We start from the raw sequence: 14324 nt of genomic DNA, 5'->3' as shown, positions 1-14324 counted from the left end.
GCGCGACGGCAGCAGCACATCCCCTCCCTCTATCCTTCCTTTGCTCTCCGTGCTCTCCCTCCCTCTTCCCCAATCGGTTCTTTCGACTTCTCTTTTCCCTTTCTTTCTTCATTTTTTCTGTATGTGTGTATATGGGGATTGGGGGCAGTGAGTGGTGAGTACCGGTGAGGCAGTAAGGTGGTTAGGTTAGGATTAGATTTAGGGTAAAATTAGGGTTTTAATTTGGAAATTATGATTTTATGTATGAAATTGGGGATTTTGGGTTAATCTGAAATCTAATTAAATCTCTAAAATTACTCTAAAATATTATTTATTGTATCAAAATACTAATTGATTTGAAATCAAATACTCTAATTGAAATTATAAGGTAATATAATTAATTTTCTTTATCTATAAAATTATTAGTTTTAAATTCCAAAATCTCAATTATTTAAACCAAATCATATAAAATTCTTATTATTTTTCATTTGATAAACTTTATAATTTAAATATAGAAAATAATTCGATAATTATAAAATCAGATAAAACCTTAAATTACTTTAAACTCAATTAATCAAAATTTTCTTTAATTATCTTTAATAAAATTATTTATGAGATTAAAGTACTTAATGAATAAATAAATCGAAATTAGCTCTTAATAAGATTTTTTGAAATTTCTGGCTCTTACATCCTACTCACCTTATAAAAATTTTCGTCCTCGAAAATTAACGTAATACACAAGATATTTCAAAGTTTCAATACCTTACTTTTGAATACTTTAGAAAAGTAAGGAGTTTTGACATATATATAAATTTTTAAATACCGGATAAACCATAAGATTTAGATATAAGAGAAAAATGTGGTGTAAAGCAAAAGTTACAAGATAGGTTCAAAACAAAGGGGTTATACAGATCACGTAGTGAAATTCAAGGTTAGGAACTATGATGTCTAAAATTTAAGAAATAATCAAGAATATGGTCAGATCAAGATATGCATTAGATATGAAGCAAAAGAATCAATTTACATAGCTTAGTTCGAATCGTAACTTTCAAAGTTCAAATCGCTCAAGATTTAAGGATCATGCATCACGCCAAATCAAGTTCAAGATCAGATCAGTAAGCATAGGATTCATGAAGAAGAGTATAATCAATGATAATAAAGACATATATCTTTGAAAGACTCAAGCAAACTCTCAGGAATACAATCAAGCAAGGTTATGAAGGAATAATAAAATATGATTGGAGAATGGTTAAATCATTATTTAAGGAAGGCACCGAGCCAAGAAACTTCAATGAGGGTAGTAAAGAAGAAACGATATGCCAACCTAAGCGACATAAACAAGAATCATAAGTCAAAACCCAGCACGAAAAGCGAACTCTAGCATCCCCGAACCACGTGACTCGCATTATCCATTACTTATCAATTCTAATTCGCCTACAATAACCTATTAACTTTTCCATTCACATAAGCTATCAACATTAAGTTGGCCAGACTTAACATAAACAGATATGCAACAGTTAGCAAAAAGCATTAATCAATAGGTAGTCATGTGCATAAAGCTCTAATTCTTGTTACCTGGACAAGACCTACAACATGACAGACACTCAGAGTATGCAATGAAGCATAGTCAGTCCATTCCTAAGGCTCTAATCAGGATGAACTACTCTGATACTATAATGGAACACCCTTACTTTTAACACCTCATGATCGTACTAAAAGTTCAGGTGTTACTTATCTCAAGTCCTTTAATTTGTTACTATATTTATTTAATATCGAGTCTTCGCAAATATGAACCGAGTCTTTAATAATTAATGCAAAAAGTCTTTACTTTAAAATCACATAGTCATATATCATATTCACATAATAATAAATACATAGACTTATTTACAATTCTTCAAACACAAATCCTACCCCTCTAATAACCAAACAATAAATGCCGAGGGGAAATTAAAATCTAGGGATAGACTAAATGCAGAAAATGAAAATACATATATACATTAAAGCTCTGTGTAAAACCTGGATAATTAATAAATAGTTAACTCATAAATTAAAATTTATTCTAGAAAATTAGAAATGTGATTTTTATGGTTTAATATGATAGAGAAAATTAAAACGAGTATTTCAACACTAATTTTAAAGAATTTGGCCCAAGATTGGGACGAACGGGCCAAACTGAGCAAATCGGGCCCAAAACGGGCCCAAGGCACAACCCATTTCAGCCCCCACACTTAAATGAACTTCAGCATTCCTCCCTTCCCTTAATGAAACATGCTAGGCAGCCAAGAATGGGGGAAGAACACATGAAGAACACAAATCCTCACTCCAAAGTTTCAATTCCTTATAACTTTTGATCCGGAGCTCCGATTGATGAGCCGTCAGCGGCCACGCGTTCGTCTCAAAATTCTCTACAAAGCCCAATACTTAATTTGGTAAGAAATCCATATTTCCAGTTTCAATTTCCTCTTCCCCAATTCAAAAATTATGTATTTTAGGTGTTGAGTTTTTTAGTTAATTTGATGTTTTAGGGTCAAATTTACTTGAAGAATTAGCAGGCTTTTGTTTGATTGAGGCATATTCAAGGTAAGGACCCTTAAATCCTAGTGAATCCCTTAATTAATTGTGTTTGGATATTGAGTGTGTATGTATGGATATATGATGTGAAATATGAAGTGTATATATGCGGTGTGGAGTAAGATTGTGAAGATGGAAGCTTGATTGGGCCCTTGGATGCTGAATTTTGGCGTTAGAGCTTGTAAACTTGCTTAGTTGGATCATCTTTGGGTTTTACGAGGAATCGGCTAAGGTACGATTTAAGTTTCATTTAAGTACCGTGTAATATAATGTGGATTCCTAGGTTAGATGTCCCTAGGATTAAGCATGAATGATAGGTTTGGATGGATTGATGTGTGTAGAAGATGCATTAGGGAATTGATATTGTACTTACAAAATTGATATTGGTGTTGAATAATTATTGTGTGTTTATAAGTTATGCTAAATTGATGAAATATTGGGCCAGAGGTCGTGAATTTGAGCTGGAAGCCGGAAGCCGGAAAGAGGTAAGAACGGTAAGTGAAGGTTGATGATTGATGACTTTGATGATGATTGATATTGAATTGTGAATGTTGATAATGTGATGAAAAGTGTGTTGTAGGATGTTGGTTGTGATGGAGATAGAGTAATATATATGGAGTATATGTAATTGAGTAATTGGGGGAGGAAATTATTGAATGAGGTATGATTTGGTATGTCTTGATGTACGTTTGTGATACCTGGGCAGTAGCAAGGATGGTGGTTCGTGCCGCTTGCTCCAGGTTAATGTTTGAGTTTTGGTAACAATGATGATTGATTTAAACTAAACGAATGTATGCTTGAGATGCCTGGGTAGTGGCAAGGATGACGGTTTGTCCCACTTGCTCCAAGTCAGCGATTGTAATGCCTGGGTAGTAGCAGTAGTATTGGTTATTCCAATTGTTCCAGGTTGAGCTTTTAAACACCCGCCAGGGTAGTAGCTGCAGTAGTAGTTATTCCAGTGGCTCTGGGTTAAGCGGGTAGTAGCAAGGGGGTTGTAGCTTAAATCCACTAGCTCTGCATGGGTGTTTCAGTCCATGGTTAGCTACCAGGACATGTCGGGTTGGCTATATAACTGACAGGTGATATCATCAGCCATAGGACAGGCATGCATCATATGCATCTGTGTGTTTTGATTGCTTGTTCATTAATTGGGCTTGCCTACGTGATTATTTTGCTTACTTGCTAAATTGTTACGTGCTGTATCTGTATTCTACTTGTGTTAGCTTTGTTTGTCTGTGTGGATCTACTGGTGTTTTGGAGGATTATGGAGGAAGATGGATAGTTGAGGATTCGGTTCTTGGTTTATTTGGTTGGAGGATAGTGAAAGTATGAAGGTAACTGGGTTAGAATAGAATCTCCTATGATAGGGGCCAAGTTATGGATTAGTGAGAACTTAAGTTGGATATGACGAGATAAAAAGTTTAAAATGCTTAGTGAATTTATATTACAATGCATTGTAGTTATTTGGTACTTTTACCATACTGGGAACCCATGGGTCAGGGGTTCTCATTCCGTATGTATTTCTTGTTTTTTAGATGCAGGTCCAAGTGCACAGCAGTGAGCTGTGGTTTATCTGAAAGACGGCGAAGACCTTTGAAAATTCTCTAATTTACATTTTTTAGATTCTCTTCGCTTTTGTTTTGAAAACTTATGCTATGTATTTAATCCTTTGAAACTTGCCTATAGAGGCTATGATGTATTTTGGGAGAGATAGGAATTTCTGTTATCAAACTGGTTTTTATTCTGTAATCCTAGCCGGCCTAAACTTCGCAGGTCACGACTAGCGGCTATTTGTATATATTATACAATTATATTATGTCTTTATCTCATTCTGCTTTACTGTTTTATCCTTACCTTCACTTTCTAATTGCACCTTATTTATATGTTATCGATTCATGAGAGTCCCCGTTTTCATGATTTTATTTTACTCCTTTTCAGGCTTTTTGTTTAATATTTTCCTTCAACATATATGTAATTATGTATTATAATCCACCTTGAAAGTCGTACCACCTTAATATCATTGACTTATGACTCGAGCATAAGGATCTGTATATTAGGGTGTTACATTATGGTATCAGAGCAATTTGTTCTCGTGAGCTTGAGGGATAGACTGCTTATGCTTCAATGCATACTCTGAGTTTGTACCTGTGCTAGTTAGGGTATTGATGAGCGGATAATTTATACGCTTTTTGACATTGTTTTTAGTATGTTTTTAGTATATTTTAGTTAGTTTTTATTATGTTTTTATTATTTTTTATTCAAAAATCATATTTTTGGACTTTACTATGAGTTTGTGTATTTTTCTGTGATTTCAGGTATTTTCTGGCTGAAATTGAGGGACTTGAGCAAAAATCTGATTCAGAGGCTGAAAAAGGACTGCAGATGCTGTTGGATTCTGACCTCCCTGCACTCGAAGTGAATTTTTTGGAGCTACAGAAGCCCAATTGGAACGCTCTCAATTGCGTTGGAAAATAGACATCCTGGACTTTCCAGCAATATATAATAGTCCATACTTGATGGCCCAAACCGGCGTTCCAAGTCAGCATAAAAATTCTGGCGTCAAAACGCCAGAACTGGCATGAAAGCTGGAGTTAAACGCCCAAACTGGCACAAAAGCTGACGTTTAACTCCAAGAAAGGTCTCTACACGTGAAAGCTTCAATACTTAGCCCAAGCACACACTAAGTGGCTATCAGAAGTGGATTTTTACACTAACTATTCTAGCTTACTCATTTTCTGTAACCCTAGGTCACTAGTTTATTATAAAAACTACTTTTAATGATTCATCTTGTACCTCATGACACTCTACACGTTTCATATTGTATCTTCTATGGCATGAGTCTCTAAACCCCATGGTTGAGGGTGAGGAGCTCTGCTGTGTTTTGATGAATTAATGCAATTACTACTGTTTTCCATTCAATCACGCTCGCTTCTATTCTAAGATATTCATTCGCACTTCAACCTGATGAATGTGATGATCCGTGACACTCATCATTATTCTCACCTATGAATGCGTGCCTGACAACCACCTCCGTTCTACATGCAATCAAGCTTGAATGTGTATCTCTTGGGTTTTTAATCTAAGATTGGAACCTTCGTGGTATAGGCTAGAATTATTGGTAGCCATTCCTGAGATTCAGAAAGTCTAAACCTTGTCTGTGGTATTCCGAGTATGATCTGGGAAGGGATGACTGTGACGAGCTTCAAACTCACGAGTGTTGGGCGTAGTGACAGACGCAAAAGGATCAATGAATCCTATTCCAACATGAGTGAGAACCGACAGATGATTAGCCGTGCAGTGACAGCGCATTTGGAACATTTTCACTGAGAGGATGGATGGTAGCCATTGACAATGGTGATCCACCAACATACAACTTGCCATGGAAGGAGCCTTGCGTGCATGAAGAAAAAAACAGTAGGAAAGCAGAGATTCAGAAGATGGAGCATCTCCAAAACCTCAACCTGTTCTCCATTACTGTAAAACAAGTATCTATTTCATGTTCTTTTACTTTTTACAATTAAATCTGAGAATTATTGATATCCTGACTAAGAGTTATAAGATAACCATAGCTTGCTTCAAGCCGACAATCTCCGTGGGATCGACCCTTACTCACGTAAGGTATTACTTGGACAACCCAATGCACTTGCTGGTTAGTTGTGTGGAGTTACAAAAGTGTGATTGTAATTACGTGCACCAAGTTTTTGGCGCCATTGCCGGGAATTGTTCGAGTTTGGACAACTGACGATTTATCTTGTTGCTTAGATTAAGAATAATTTATTTTTGTTGGTTTAGAGTCACTAAATTTGAGTCCTTTATTTGAGTTAGTTTCATATTTTAAGTTTGGTGTCAATTGCATGCTTTTATTTTCTTTTAATTTTTCGAATTTGCATGTTCTTAGTTCTTTCTTGATCTTTAAAAATTCTAAGTTTGGTGTCTTCTTTGTGTTTTCCTTTAAATTTTCGAAAATTTGTGTTTGATTTTCTAAAAATTTTAAGTTTGGTGTCCCTTTTGCTTTTATTTACTTAAAAGTTTTTCAAAAATTTGTTCTTGGTGTTCATCTTGATCTTCAAAGTGTTCTTGGTGTTCATCTTGACATTCAAAGTTTACTTGTTTGTTCTCTCTGTTTTGATCTAAAATTTCTAAGTTTAGTGTCATTTTGTTGTTTTTCTTTTCCCTCATTAAAATTCAAAAATCAAAAAATATCTTTTCCTTATTTTACTCATAAATTTCAAAATTTTGCATTAAATTAGTCAAAGATTTTCAAAATCATATCTTTTTTTTAGTCAAGTCAAAATTCTAATTTCAAAAATTGATCTTTTCAAATATTTTTCAAAACTAAAATCTTTTTAATTTCTACAATCATATCTTTTCAATCATATCCTTTTTTTTATTAAATTGCAATCATATCTTCTCAATCATATCTTTTTCTAAAATAATTTTCAATCATATCTTTTTGATTACTAATTTCAAATTCTTTTTCAAAAAAAATTCACCTAACTAATTCTCTCTTTCATATTTCAAAATCAACTAAGCATTTTTTTTCAAAATCTTTTTAATTAATTAATTAATTTAGTTTTCAATTTGCTTTTATTTTATTTTCTTCTAATTTTTGAAAGTTTTATTTTATCTTCATTTATTTTGTTTTATTTTCGGTTACTTTTAATTAAATAAAATTAAAAAATAAAAAATATAATTTAATTGCAATTCATATCAATTCCCTTTTTCTTCATCATGGACATAAGTGGAAATGAACAGTCCAGAAGGACTCTAGGGTCATATGCTAACCCCATTACAGCTGCATATGGGAGTAGCATCTGTATACCTCCCATCAAAGCAAGCAGTTTTGAGCTAAATCCTCAGCTCATTATCATGGTGCAGCAAAATTTCCAGTATTTCGGTCTTCCACAGGAAGAACCTACTGAGTTTCTGGCACAGTTCCTATAAATTACTGACACAGTACATGATAAAGAAGTAGATCAGGATGTCTACAGATTATTACTGTTTCCATTTGCTATAAAAGATCAAGCTAAGAGGTGGTTAAACAACCAACCCACAGCAAGCCTAAAAACATGGAGACAGTTATCAAACAAGTTCCTGAACCAATTTTACCCTCCAAAAAGGATGACACAGCTGAGGTTGGACATCCAAGGCTTTAAACAAGAGGATAATGAATCCCTTTATAATGCCTGGGAGAGGTACAGAGGGATGCTGAGAAAATGCCCCTCTGAAATATTTTCAGAGTGGGTATAGTTAGACATCTTCTACTATGGGCTTACAGAAAAAGCTCAGATGTCTCTAGACCACTCAGCTAGTGGATCTATACACATGAGAAAGATGATTGAAGAGGCTCAAGAACTTATAGATACGGTTGCTAGAAATCAACACTTATACTCTAGCAGTGAGTCCTCCACAAAAGAAGAGGCTAGGACAGTAACTACTGATCCTAATCCTCAAGAATAGATTGTTGAACTTAATCAGCAATTACTGCTTATGACAAAACAATTAGCAGAATTTAAAGAGATGCTCCAAGATGCTAAAAATGCTAACAAGAATATAGAAGCACAATTGAATCAAACAAGACAGCAGCTATCTAAACAGATAACAGAAGAATGCCAAGCTGTTCAACTAAGGAACGGGAAGACATTGAATAATTCAGCTCAAAATAGCAAAAAGCCAAGAAAGGAACAACTGACAGAGGATGACCAAACCACTACCCAAAATCTCTCTGAGGACAGCAAGAGCCCAGAGAGAAAAAATTCTGGCGTTCAAATGCCAGAAAAAGGTGAAAGATTGGCGTTAAACGCCCAGTGGATGCCCACTTTTGGCGTTCAAACGCCAGAAAAGGATGGGAAGCTGGCATTAAACGCCTATCCAGCACCCAATCCTGGCGTTCAAACGCCAATGAGGGATCAGACACCTGCAAGTGCTGATAGTAACCCCTCTAAGAAGGCTTCTCCAACCACCTCTGTAGGGAATAAACTTGCAGCAACTAAGGTTAAAGAATATAAAGCCAAGATGCCTTATCCTCAGAAACTCCGCCAAGCGGAGCAGGATAAATAATTTACCCACTTTGCAGACTATCTCAGGACTCTTGAGATAAAGATCCCGTTTGCAGAGGCACTTGAGCAAATACCCTCTTATGCTAAGTTCATGAAAGAGATCTTAAGTCATAAGAAGGATTGGAGAGAAACTGAAAAGGTGTTTCTCACTGAAGAATGCAGTGCAGTCATTCTGAAAAGCTTACCAGAGAAGCTTCAAGATCCAGGAAGCTTTATGATACCATGCACATTAGAGGGTGCTTGTACCAAGACAGCTCTATGTGACCTTGGAGCAAGTATCAACCTAATACCTGCATCCACTATCAGAAAGCTTAGCTTGACTCAAGAAGTCAAACCAATCCGGATATGTCTTCAACTTGCTGATGGCTCCATTAAATATCCATCAGGCATAATTGAGGACATGATTGTCAAGGTTGGGCCATTTGCCTTTCCCACTGATTTTGTAATGCTAGAAATAGAGGAGCAAAAGAGTGCAACTCTCATTTTAGGAAGACCTTTCCTAGCAACTGGACGAACCCTTATTGATGTACAAAAAGGGGAAGTGACCCTGAGAGTCAATGAGGATGAGTTCAAGTTAAATGTTGTCAAAGCTATGCAGCATCCAGACACATCAAATGACTGCATAAGCACTGATATTATTGACTCTTTGGTGGAAGAGATCAGTATGACTGAAAGTCTTGAATCAGAGCTAGAGGACATCTTTAAAGATGTTCAGCCTGATCTGGAGGAATCAGAGGAAATAAAAGAATCTCTGAAAATTCCTCAGAAAGAGGATAAGCCTCCTAAATCCGAGCTCAAATCACTACCACCATCCCTGAAATATGCATTTCTGGGAGAAGGTGACACTTTTCCAGTGATCATAAGCTCTGCTTTAAATCCACAGGAAGAGAAAGCACTAATTCAAGTGCTAAGGACACACAAGACAACTCTTGGGTGGTCCATAAGTGATCTTAAAGGAATTAGCCCAGCAAGATGCATGCACAAAATCCAATTGGAGGATGATGCTAAGCCAGTGGTTCAACCACAGAGGCGGCTAAATCCAGCCATGAAGGAGGTGGTGCAGAAAGAGGTCACTAAGTTACTAGAGGCTGGGATTATTTATCCTATTTCTGATAGTCCCTGGGTAAGCCCTGTCTAAGTTGTACCCAACAAGGGAGGCATGACAGTGGTTCACAACGAAAAGAATGAACTGGTTCCTACAAGAACAGTCACAGGGTGGCGTATGTGTATTGACTACTGAAGGCTCAATACTGCCACCAGAAAGGATCATTTTCCTTTACCATTCATAGACCAGATGCTAGAGAGACTAGCAGGTCATGAATACTACTGTTTTTTGGATGGCTATTCAGGTTACAACCAAATTGCAGTAGATTCTCAAGAACAAGAGAAAATAGCATTCACATGTTCATTTGGAGTATTTGCCTACAGAAGGATGCCTTTTGGTCTGTGCAATGCACCTGCAACCTTTCAGAGGTGCATGCTCTCTATCTTCTCTGATATGGTAGAAAAATTTCTGAAAGTCTTCATGGATGACTTCTCAGTATTTGGAGACTCATTCAGCTCCTGTCTTGACCATCTAGCACTTGTTCTGAAAAGGTGCCAAGAGACTAACCTAGTTTTAAACTGGGAGAAATGTCACTTTATGGTGACTGAAGGAATTGTCCTTGGGCACAATATTTTGAACAAGGGAATAGAGGTGGATCAAGCTAAGGTAGATGTAATTGAAAAATTACCACCACCTGCCAATGTAAAAGCAATCAGAAGCTTTCTGGGACATGCAGGATTCTACAGGAGGTTTATAAAGGATTTTTTGAAAATAGCAAAACCTCTGAGCAATCTGCTAGCTGCTGACACGCCATTTGTATTTGACACTGATGCCAGGGCATCTTGGCCAGTTTCACTGACCTTTTCTTTACTATTTTTAGGTTAGTTTCATGCATTTTCTTAGGAAATAAGCTAGTTTTGGGTAGATATTCACTTACACCTTGACTCAAGCATACATTGTGCATTTTACATTATTTCATGAGGATTTTGCATAAGTTTAGTGACAAATTGTATGTTGCATTGCCCATGACTTGGACTAGAACTTTGATACACTCTATTGCTTGATTTCAGGACCAAAGGAAGCAAGGAAAGGGAGGAAACTTGCAAGGTTAATGAGAAGAGTGATTGCCAATGACACTCTCATAGCCATCATTGCCCACGTTAAGAGTCACGTTAACTAAGTTAACGTGAACTCTAACGTGGAAAAGGGAAGTTGAGCCAACATTAGTGACACTTAACATTGTCACTAACGTTGGCAAACACTCATGAGTAGCCACGTTAGAGCCCACGTTAACCTAGTTAACGTGGCCTCTAACGTTAAAGGGGGAAGAGAAGCCAACGTTAGTGACATTCAACATTGTCATTAATGTTGGCCTAAGGATACAACACACCACGTTAACTCCCACGTTAACTTGGTTAACGTGGGAGCTAACGTAAGAAGTGAGAGTTATCGCCAACGTTAGTGACACTCAACATTGTCACTAACGTTGGAAGCAACCACACAACCCCCCAAGGAGCCACGTTAGCTTCCACGTTAACTAAGTTAACGTGGAAGCTAACGATGAGGAATGAATGATGAGCCAACGTTAGTGACACTCAACATTGTCACTAACGTTGGGATGGCTAAGAATGGCCACATTAGAAGCCACGTTAACCTAGTTAACATGGACTCTAACGTGAGATCTAGGGGCACATTGGAACGTTAGTGACAATGTTGAGTGTCACTAACGTTCTCGAAGGTTGGCAAAGCCACGTTAGAAGCCACGTTAACCTAGTTAACGTGGGCTTTAACGTGAAGCAAAAGGGGCACACTGGAACGTTAGTGACAATGTTGAGTGTCACTAACGTTCTCGAAGGTTGGCAAGGCCACGTTAGAAGTCACGTTAACTAGACGTTAACCTAGTTAACGTGGGGTCTAACGTGAGGCAAAGGGGTACATTGGAACGTTAGTGAAAATGTTAAGTGTCACTAACGTTCTCGAACTTATGCTTTCACTAAATGTTAACACCCCTAACGCCCTGAGCTGAAGTCTCTGCCCACTTAGCACTTTCTCTCTGCAAGTAAAGCCAAGCCCAAATGAAGAAAAGAACTGCTTCAAACTCAAGATCCAAAGGCCCAAGACTTGAAGAGCAAACTAGAAGCTGAGAAGAGTAGTATATATAGGAGTAGCTTTGAATTGTAAAGGAGTTCTGGAGGCTTGAAAAAGAGAACTACTCTCTGTATTTTACTTTCTCTGCATTTTTCTAGTTTTATGATGTATTCTCCATCTTTGTTTTCATTTTCAAGAGCTATGAACAACTAAACCCCTTTCATTGGGTTAGGGAGCTCTGTTGTAATTTGATGGATCAATACTAATTTTTATTATTCTTCTTCTATCTTTTCTCTTGATTTTACTTGAAAGCTTTCGATCTTCATCCAATTGAGTAGTTATCTTGGAAGAGAAGCTATTCAAACTTGGATCTCTTTTGAACCTTGAAAGAGGAATGAAGAGATCAAGCTAGAAATGCTTTCTCATGCTGGACCAAATTGGGTTTGGATGGGTATGTGACTATAACCCTATCAATACTTGATTTGGGAAATGCATGTGGTATAATCAGTGACCATACTTCATCTCTTCTCATTAGCAATTGACCAAGGAATTGGCTATTGATCAAGATTTGAGAGATTGAATTGCAAGAAATTGTAATTTAATCACTTAAGATTTCCAAGGAGATCAATGAGTGCATTGATTGAGGAAGAGATGAAAATGAACTTGATCCGGAGAATTGCAACATCTCCTAAGCCCAATGAACTCCCCATCTCTGATCTTACCCATTCTCTTTAATTTCTGCCATTTACTTTTATGAGCAAATCCCCCATTCCCATTTACAATTCTGCAATTTACTTTCAGTCATTTGCTTCCAGTCCTTTAATTCTAGCATTTACTTTTCTATTATTTACATTCACGCCATTTTATTTTCTGCAACTCTCAACCCAAATTCTGGATTCGCTCAACTAGAACATTCTTCTAATTAAAGTTGCTTGATCAATCAATCCCTGTGGGATTCGACCTCACTCTATTGTGAGTTTTTACTTGACGACAAATTCGGTACACTTGCCGAAGGGAGATTTGTTGCGAGACAAGTTTTTCCCACATCAAGTTTATGGCGCCGTTGCCGGGGATTAATTGTGCATCAACAATGATTAAATTGGAAGATCACTAGATTGAGCATTTTTATTTTGTGAATTTCATTTTTTGTTTGAGTGATTTACTATTTGTTTTAGTTAAACTTCTTCCCTTCCCCTCTACTCTTTTGTTCTCCTTTGTTATTTTCAATTCTGTTTGCTAACCCACTAACTGTTTGATATATTGCATCACCCATAACTAACAGTAATTCTGACACAAATACTTTCTGCACCTATCTTTTCTTGCTTGCACTTGATGGTTGTATGACAGGGAGAAGAAGCGGGGCTTCAACTTCCTTCGATTCTGAACCGGAGAGGACCTTCCTTAGATTAAGGAGGGAGGCAAGAGGAAAGAAAGTGGTTGGTGCTGAGGATGAAGAGGAATTCTTTGAAACAAACATGGAAGACAACATGGAAAACCATCATGAAGAAGAAGGTCACAACCATGGGGGAGGAGGTAGAGCAAATCATGCTGGGGAGGATAGAAGAGTTTTGGGCTCTTACATCAATCCAAACCCAGGCAATTGTGGAAGTAGCATCCAAAAGCCAACAATCCATGCCAACAACTTCGAACTTAAACCACAGCTCATCACCCTTGTTCAGAACAACTGTTCGTTTGGAGGAAGTGTTTAAGAAGACCCCAATCAACATTTAACCACCTTCCTGAGAATATGTGACACAGTGAAGTCTAATGGTGTTCATCCTGACGCCTATAGACTACTCTTATTTCCATTCTCACTCAGGGACAAGGCAGCCAAATGGCTGGAATCTTTCCCAAGGGAAAGCTTGATAACTTGGGAAGACGTGGTGAACAAATTCTTAGCAAGATTTTACCCTCCTCAACGAATCAATAGGCTGAGAGCTGAGGTCCAAAATTTCAGGCAACAAGATGGTGAGACTCTATATGAAGCATGGGAGAGGTTCAAGGACTTAACAAGGAGGTGTCCGCCTGACATGTTCAACGAATGGGTGCAGCTGCACATTTTCTATGAAGGGCTCTCTTATGAGTCAAAGAAGGCCGTAGACCATTCATCTGGAGGATCTTTGAACAAGAAGAAGACCATTGAGGAAGCCATAGATGTTATTGAAACAGTAGCAGAGAACGACTACTTCTATGCTTTCGAAAGAGGGAACACAAGAGGAGTAATGGAGCTAAACAATGTAGATGCTCTGTTGGCCCAAAACAAGCTCATTACCCAGCAGCTGGCTGACCTCACTAAGAAGATGGAGATGAACCATGTAGCAGCAATCTCCACTTCATCAACAATCCAAGAAGGAGTGAATGAAGAAGCAGAGGGGAGTCAGGAGCAAGCCAACTACATTGGGAATTCACCAAGGAAAAACTATGATCCATACTCCAAGACCTACAACCCTGGATGGAGAAACCACCCAAACTTTGGGTGGGGAAGTGAGCAAGATCAAAACCAAGACCAGAGACGTTACAACTCCAACAACAATGCAGCTCACCAGCAATTCACACAGAGGACGTCTCAACACCCCCACAAC

General features: G+C 37.5%; 1 non-coding gene across 1 annotated transcript; it reads right to left on the bottom strand.

Annotated features, from left to right (window-relative positions):
- Nucleotides 1-13670: 13670 nt before the first annotated feature.
- On the bottom strand, nucleotides 13671-13774 carry LOC112788193 (small nucleolar RNA R71). Its single transcript, XR_003195568.1, has one exon. It is a non-coding gene; the product is annotated as a small nucleolar RNA R71 (small nucleolar RNA).
- Between the last annotated feature and the right edge of the window lie 550 nt (nucleotides 13775-14324).

This window comes from Arachis hypogaea, chromosome 20, assembly GCF_003086295.3.
Source record: "Arachis hypogaea cultivar Tifrunner chromosome 20, arahy.Tifrunner.gnm2.J5K5, whole genome shotgun sequence".
NCBI lineage: Eukaryota > Viridiplantae > Streptophyta > Magnoliopsida > Fabales > Fabaceae > Arachis > Arachis hypogaea.
Note: the sequence above shows the minus strand (reverse complement) of the source record. Positions and strands in the feature narration are given on the sequence as shown.